Raw genomic sequence first — 8010 nt, 5'->3', positions numbered from 1 at the left:
CAGTAGATCATAGGATCCTGACAAACCATCCAACCCTTGCCAGCATAGAAAACAAACATTAAATGATAATGGTGATGATTGTAGGAGGAGGACCGTTAGAAACAGCAATTAAAGTTAGGTACCCAGTAATACATCGCATAAGAGTATAACCGGCACGCTGTCAGTTATGATGATGAGGGTTCCAGTTGATCCGATCAACGGAACAGCCTGCTCATGAAATTAATGTGCAAGTGGCTGAGCACTCCACAGACACACGTACCCTTAATGCAGTTCTCAGAGAGATTCAGTATAACACAGAATGTGACATGACTGACCCTTTGAATTACAGGTACAATTCATTTTTGCCAGCTGAGTGGACTGGAGCAAAAATACAACACGCCATGGGAACTGAACTCACAACCTTACAATTGTGAGCCAATTACACTAACCACTAAGCCACACACCTTCACTATATAGTTCACTTTGTAAGGGTACATTAATATACTTAATAATGTAATGTTGAATGACCCATACAGGGTCACAGGTACAGAAGTTTCCTTGGGGGAATTCATTTTAAGAGGAAGGGATTAGAAGAAACATTTTTAGTATGTAATATACTCTTTTACTTGTTTCAGTCATTTGACTGCGGCCATGCTGGAGCACTGCCTCTAGTCGAGCAAGTCGACCCCCAGAGCTTATTCTTTGTAAGCCTAGTACTTATTCTATCGGTCTCTTTTGCTGAACCGCTAAGTTACGGGGGACGTAAACACACCAGCACCGGTTGTCAAGCGATGTTGGGGGGGCAAACATATACACACACACATACACATATATATGACGGGCTTCTTTCAGTTTCTGTCTACCAAATCCACTCACAAGGCTTTGGTTGGCCCGAGGCTATAGTAGAAGACACTTGCCCTAGGTGCCACGCAGTAGGACTGAACCCAGAACCATGTAGTTCGTAGAATGCAAGAGTACAAATCTTGCAAGGATAAGATAAGGATAAAGATCCTTCCAGTCACATACACTCAGAGGACTGATTTCCTGCGTTCCATGGTGTATATATTTCTCCCACTGGACGGGATGCAAGTTCATCACAGGATTACTCACTTTTGCTAGCTGAGTGGACTGGAGTAATGTGAAATGAAGTGTTTTGCTCAAGAAAACAAAGCAACGTCCACTCTAGGAATCAAAAGCATAACCTTATGATTATGAATCCAACAAACTAACCACTAAGCTATGTGCCACCTTGTAAGAGAAACCAATAATTAAATAAACTGAAACTTCAAAATCACTGGCAAAATTTAGCTTTTAAAATGAATAAGTGCGCTATTAAAAACGACTGAGTGATCCATCAGCTATTATTTATATATAACTTCATACAGAAACATTATATGTGCGCGTGCGTGCGTGTGTGTGTGTGCGTAAAACGTGGGTGTGTGGGAAGAAACTTGGTTTCCAACCACATAGCTTTGGGTTCAGTCCCACTGCATGATACTTTGGAGTAACCAGAGCCTTGTGTAAGGACTTGGTAGATGGAAACTCAATGAAACTCGCAGTATATACATTATATATATATCAATTAGAAAATGGAGGATAATATGCTGAACCCAACTACTTGCAGACAGTGTATCCCGTTGAATTCATTAATTTAATTCATAGCTAAAGTGACAAAAAAAAAAAAACCCCACAAAGTACAGGTGTTTATAACAAACCATGTTATTTTGACAACCGGGTCCCTTAGTGGGTTGAATCCTCAACCCCTAACTTTCTTACATTATATATATATATTTTAGCTGCTATTTCTGAACTTCGGTATATGGTGAACCAAATATTTGATGATCCCTTAATTATGTTTATATATATATATATATATTACATATGTATACACATGTATTTATGTTGTCTGTCTGTATGTATGTATATGTTACTCTCCGCCCCGTTTGACAACCGGTGTTGGTGTGTTTACGTCCTCGTAATTTAGTGATTCGATAGAATAAGTACCAGACTTTAAAAAAAAAATAAGTACAGGGGAAGATCCATTCGACTAAAATCCTTCAAGGCGGTTCCCTAGCAAGGCCGCAGTCTAATGACTGAAACACGCACAAGATAAAAAGCGCGCGCGCGCAAGTACTCGCTACATTCGTAAACAGATTAAAAAAAAAACAAAAAAAAAAACAAATACAAAGTCAATCTTCAATTATTTAAAAAGAAATTTTTAAAAGAATTTTTTTCTTTCAAATTCTGAATCTGTGGACGTTCAAAATACAAACAGAAGACAGTCTTTCTCTCACCCCTTTCGCGGAATAATAAACGAAGAAAGCCCTTTTTAAAATCCACATACAAACGAATGCCGAAAATTCATGTATCCTGTCGCTGTTTTGAGTAGCTTAGGGTCCTACCCACAGGTCCACCCAATCAGATCAGCTACGATCCTGCAACCCGCTATTATGAGAAAATATGTATTACTTATCGTCCGAGCAATTCATCGAAAAACTTGTGTAGGCCCAGAAACCAAAGAGGCTTCTACGTTGAGTACGACACCCTTAATAGGACGTGTGTGTGTGTGTGTGTGTGTGCTTCAGAGTTTCACGAAGCCCTCGGTTGCAATCTAATTCGAATCTAAAACTCCATATAAAAAATAAACTGTAATTTAATGAATCAATAAATTGTATAATTACGAATTTGTAAAAAAAGTTAACGATTCATTATATTTTTCTTTTCCTTAGCTCAGATTTGTCCCTAACAGGTTCTCGTGCACCTGTCAATAATTGGTTTATCCCCTAATACCAAAATTATAAATAAATGAAAGGTTCACCTCGCCTCACGGATCCTAACAATATTTAGTATAGTTATTTTAAGTATGTTTTGAAATACTGGAATAAAAACACATGGTTGTGCTAACGTCGTCCCAGATTATTCTAAGCCGGCCACAGACAGAGAATTAGTAGCGAGTAAATAGTTTCGGTGTGTTGATAAACAGTGAGTGTATATGTATGTATATATACACACACACACACACGTGGTGAAATATATATATATATATATATAGCAATATTTTGGTATTGGTTTACCAAATGTCGGTGCGAGGAGACGACGTCATTTACCGTTTTTTAAAGGTATAGATCTAATTGGCATTACGTCAGACGCATTCGCCTTTAAAATCAATTACGAAGCTAAAATTCTCAAAATAAATCAAAAATACAATTAATTGTCCAAATTAAAACCAAACAGCAGAAGGAACTAACCAACAATGATAATTTTTTTTAAAATTTGGACCGTAAAAAATGTGTGTGCGTGTGTGTGCCCGACTACCCTGAGAGCAAGAAGTGGAGGGATGCGGATAGACATGAAAGGCAAAGTTAATATGACTCCAGCCGGGGTTGAACCACAAAAACGCGAAGACTCGAATGTCCGACCCCTGAAATCCGATATCGATATGAAATCGAAGTAGTAATAGTTTTGACCGCATGTCTGCACTGATCGAACAGACCAAAAAATCACTATACATACATACATATATATATATATATATATATATATACACACACACACTTCCCTCTCAGGAATACCATTGTGCCCCAGACCATCGAGCCTGAGAATTCATCTATACGCCGCTAAGAACTTTATAGTTGCGAAATCAATGGTCACTCACTAACGGCCATAAGTATATATATATATATAGGATTGTATTCTCAGATGTTCCGATTTGCATTGAAATGTAACTGCTATGTCTAACAACCCAGCCGACCATGTTGTGGCTCTTTCGTTTTAGAACGTGTAGTCGTAACATTAGTAATTATAAGTAGAAATTTACAGATGTTTGTATGTATCTAAATATATATACATGCACAACATTTACATGTAAACATCTCTCTCTCTCTCTCTCTCTCTCTCTCTCTCTCTCTATATATATATATATATATATATATATATATATATATATGCTTATGTATATTGAAAGTAAATTCGTATAGCACGATTTGCGACAATATATATAAATGTGTGAAATTTATATACAAAAGCAATTTAACATTAAACTGAATGATTGATTAGTCAGTACTTTTTATTAGAGTACATGTTTATGAACTTTTATAAGGATAAGTCTGACGAAAGTGAACAAGCAGAAATTTTGAAGTCACTATCAACGTTTTCCTTGTAAAAGTTAGTATGTGTGTAAGTATAAATATATACATGCAAAATATATTCACGTATATATATATATATAGTCATGATGAAAGGTTGAGTGGGTGAATAACCTCGAGTACCGAAGGATTGTCTTGATCTGAGTTCGAATTTCGCTATGGGTCCACTTTGAACTTGTTACCTTTGTTAAGAAGCTGCCATAAATTGCTAATTAAAGAAGCTAAAATTCAGTTGAAAAAATAACAAAAATAAAAACAAAATAATCACCCAAATTTAAAAATGCAAAAAGCAAAACCTCCAGCTTCTAGGAAATTAACCGACACACATACGTGTGAATGTGAAACCATATTAAAAAGAATCTAATTTGAATTTTGGACCGTAAAAGTGAGGAGAGAGAGAGAGAGAGAGAGAGCGATACTTGCCTCTTATCTCACGGTACACTTAATGGAAGTAGAGTCTATTAAAAAATACTCGGTTTATATTTCTAAAACTTTCACTCCAAAGAAACATACAAGACCCCATAATTTTCAGTGTTAATAGCCGCTGAAATTGACTACTTGTGGATTCGTGTCGGTGGCTGGGTACCTAAGGTGTATCTCAGTATACAAGCGGGGCAGTAGTAGTAACGAAAACCCATCAACACATATTCAAGATCTGTTACACCTTCTGAACACTAAGCATCGTGTTGTTGTCAATCCTCTAAGTCAGCCCTGTCTGGGCAAATCCATGAGAAGAGACATTATGACTATCACATCTTTCCTCGGGAATGGCATACATCAAATATATTACATTATGTAATAATGTATGTTGGGGGATTGACTGTTATTTCTAGCAGGTCTAGCGAGTAACTCTGAATTGGCACCCTTGTTCGTTCGTGAAGCATTGTATACACGTCAGGCAGACGTGGAAGGATAGACTAAACCACCGGCAACCCACACATCGAAGACCCAATTTCGATTCTTTAGCTTATTTAATCTTTCCACATCAATGACATAGCTAATGCTTCTGGAAACAGCATGAACAACACAGAATCTTATACCCCCTCCCGCGCCGCCACCATCAATCTACTTATGGTGCGCATACACGGTACACAAATATCCTCCGCCTTGACCAACAAAACACCAGTTCCCCAGCCCGATCCTTTCTCCGTTGCGACCCCTTAATCATCTGGTTTTCAACCGGGGTCCATATGGCCCTTAGGGTTCCATACGAGGTTTTCTTGTTGAAATTTATCTGTGCACAAAATATTTTAACAATTTTTTTTTTATACAATACTTAATAATATTTAATTATAAAAATGTAATATGATTTTTTTTCAGCATCGAATGGCTGTTGGGGTCCATTCGAGTAAAATGGGAATAAAAGGGGTTCATATGCCGTAACCAATAACTCTCTCCCCACGATACTTATTTTAAAAATAAATTCCAAGAATTTAACATTTTGATGATTTTTCCATAGGAAATATTCATCAGTTGTTTGTTTACATGCTATCATTATGTTTTTTATTGCTTATTGTATGATAAACTTACAAAAATGTCGATCATTTCTAAAGTAAAACAATTTGTTTCTGCGATCCTTACAGGATATCGGGACCCTTAGGTTGAGAATGTTTGCGACAAAGGCTTTTAAAAAGCGTACAGGAACGGTAATGTATTGATAAAAGGGCCGATAATACCTCCTCCCATAGAAAGACATGAACATCACGTAATCTCATTCAACCTTTCATATTATTATATAGCCTTGCACCTATATAACAAAACCACACGAGAGGTAGGGGAATTTTTGTGGCCAATTGGTCGGCTAGAAAGAATAGCCATAGAACTATCCCTCAAATCACACAATGTCTTAAATAAGGATTATGTCGTAGATGTGTCTAAAAAAAAAAAAAAAGGAAAAGAACGAGATATTCACGGTTGGAACGTCAGCTCAGGTTTCGCTAATCGAGATCAACAAGCTCTAAGAACATCGACGATGATGATGATGGCTTTTTGTCTAGTAGGCACAAGGTGTGTATGTTAATTGAATGCCCTCCACATTTCCCTACCGAATTACTGATCCTTATTTTATTGAGACACCGCGGCTCTTCCGATCACACGAACGAAAGACATGTCGTTCCCACGGGGCGACATTGGAAACACATGTCCAGGTATTTAGTAAATGGAATTGATAAACAACGTTGCTGTTGTTGATGATAGTAGTGGGAATGGGGGGGATTAGAATCAATTTCCAGGAAATATATATGTTAAGTTATATATACACGTGCATATATATACATATATATAAGGTTATGTGTGTGTGTGATGTGCATGTATGTATATGTAGAGAGTTCAAAAGAAATAAATGATGTAAATTAACGTGTGAACGAGGACTGGAACCTTTAGCACAATCAAGAAACTATTTTCAACAAATTGCGATGTTTAGAGAGAGAGACAAAGAGATCAATTTACAGAGAGACAGACAAATAGTTACATAGAGGTAGACAAATGCAGATTTAGATATAGACAGATAGTAGAGAAAGAGAGATACAGAAAGGGAAAGAAAGATACAAAATATAGACATAGATAGATAGATAGATAGATAGACAGACAGACAGAGAAGATAGATAGATAGATAGATAGATAGATAGACAGAGAAGATAGATAGATAGATAGACAGAGAAGAGAGATAAAATAGAGAAGATAGATAGATAAATAGAGAGAGAAAATAGAGAAAGATGAGGAAAAGAAGGTAGACAGATAAAGATGGATAAACAGAGACAGAGAGAGATTTAAATACACAAGCAGAACACATAGATAGACAAGAGAAACAGCGGGAAGTAATAATAGAAATAAACTGAAAACTCTTAATGTACCTTATGGGAGAACAAGATAAATAATTTAAAAAGGAAAAAACAAATAAAATGAAGCAGCTATGACAACATTAACGACGATGACGACCCAAAAGACTGTGTGGCAGGGAATAATGGTGTTTAGGTGTGAGGAATGAAGAATAAAGTTGTTCCTTGTGAAAACAGCAGAAATCAAATTGTTTTTGTGTTGTTGTTGTTGCTTTAGGGGATATTCCCCCGTAAAAAAGAATAAAAAAAAGCAATCCAAACTTGGCTGGTTTGCTTCCACCACACTATTTTGAGAGATGACGGACCAAACACTGAACGTTCACTTCAAAGATGTTATGTCGTCACAAAATTCAGGGGAAGATAATTCAGGTCAAACTATTTCACTGTCGCTCTCCACACAATTGTTTTAACTTGTTTCCAATAATATATATATATATATATAGAGAGATAGACAGTCAGTCATACACACACACACATATACATATTTATAGACACACACACACACACATATACATTTATAGATACACACACACATATATATACACATAAATATAATTAAGGATAAAATATTTAAAAAAATTTTTTCAGTGTCAAAAATATATTTATTCTTTTATTTTTATACTTGCTTCAGTCATTCGACTGTGGCCATGCTGGGGCACTGCCTTGAAGAATTTTAGTTGCATGATTGAACATAAGTACTTACTTTTTTTAAACCAGGTACTTATCCTATCATTTTTTTTTTTTTGCTGAACTGCCAAGTTACAGGGGTGTAAACACACCGACACCAGTTGCCAAGTAGAGGTGGGGGACAAACACAGAAACACACACACACACACATAATGACCATTGGAAGAGTCAATTTCATACAGAAATAAAAGGAATCCCTTAAATAGAGTATGATTAAAAACTTGGAAACCTAGGGAATAATGCCCTAAATGGAAGAAGTATCTTCATCCAGAAAAATATGAGATATATATATATATATATATATATATATAAAGATGAGAATGTGTGTGTGTCTGTACATACATACATGTACATATATACAC

The 8010-nt window shown here is 36.2% G+C and overlaps 2 protein-coding genes across 5 annotated transcripts in view; one reads left to right on the top strand and one right to left on the bottom strand.

The window, feature by feature from the left end:
* LOC106879238 (ATP-dependent RNA helicase DDX54) overlaps window positions 1-8010 on the top strand; it is a 54686-nt gene that overhangs the window by 3771 nt on the left and 42905 nt on the right. The window lies entirely within an intron of this gene.
* The window catches only part of LOC106879186 (mRNA-capping enzyme), a 52677-nt gene that overhangs the window by 41564 nt on the left and 3103 nt on the right, over window positions 1-8010 (bottom strand). The window contains exon 1 of one of the 4 annotated variants that reach the window (XM_014928634.2): window positions 6977-7325. The exons of 1 other annotated variant lie outside the window; for it this stretch is intronic. The gene's annotated coding sequence lies outside the window, so the exon portion shown is untranslated. Of the gene's footprint in view, window positions 1-4392; window positions 4474-6976; window positions 7326-8010 lie in introns of those variants that run through there. 2 more of the 4 variants (XM_052976085.1, XM_014928635.2) reach the window with 2 other exon arrangements.

Source organism: Octopus bimaculoides, chromosome 23 (genome assembly GCF_001194135.2).
Source record: "Octopus bimaculoides isolate UCB-OBI-ISO-001 chromosome 23, ASM119413v2, whole genome shotgun sequence".
NCBI classification, from domain to species: domain Eukaryota; kingdom Metazoa; phylum Mollusca; class Cephalopoda; order Octopoda; family Octopodidae; genus Octopus; species Octopus bimaculoides.
The sequence above is the reverse complement of the archived record's forward strand: the minus strand, read 5'-3'. Positions and strand labels throughout refer to the sequence as shown.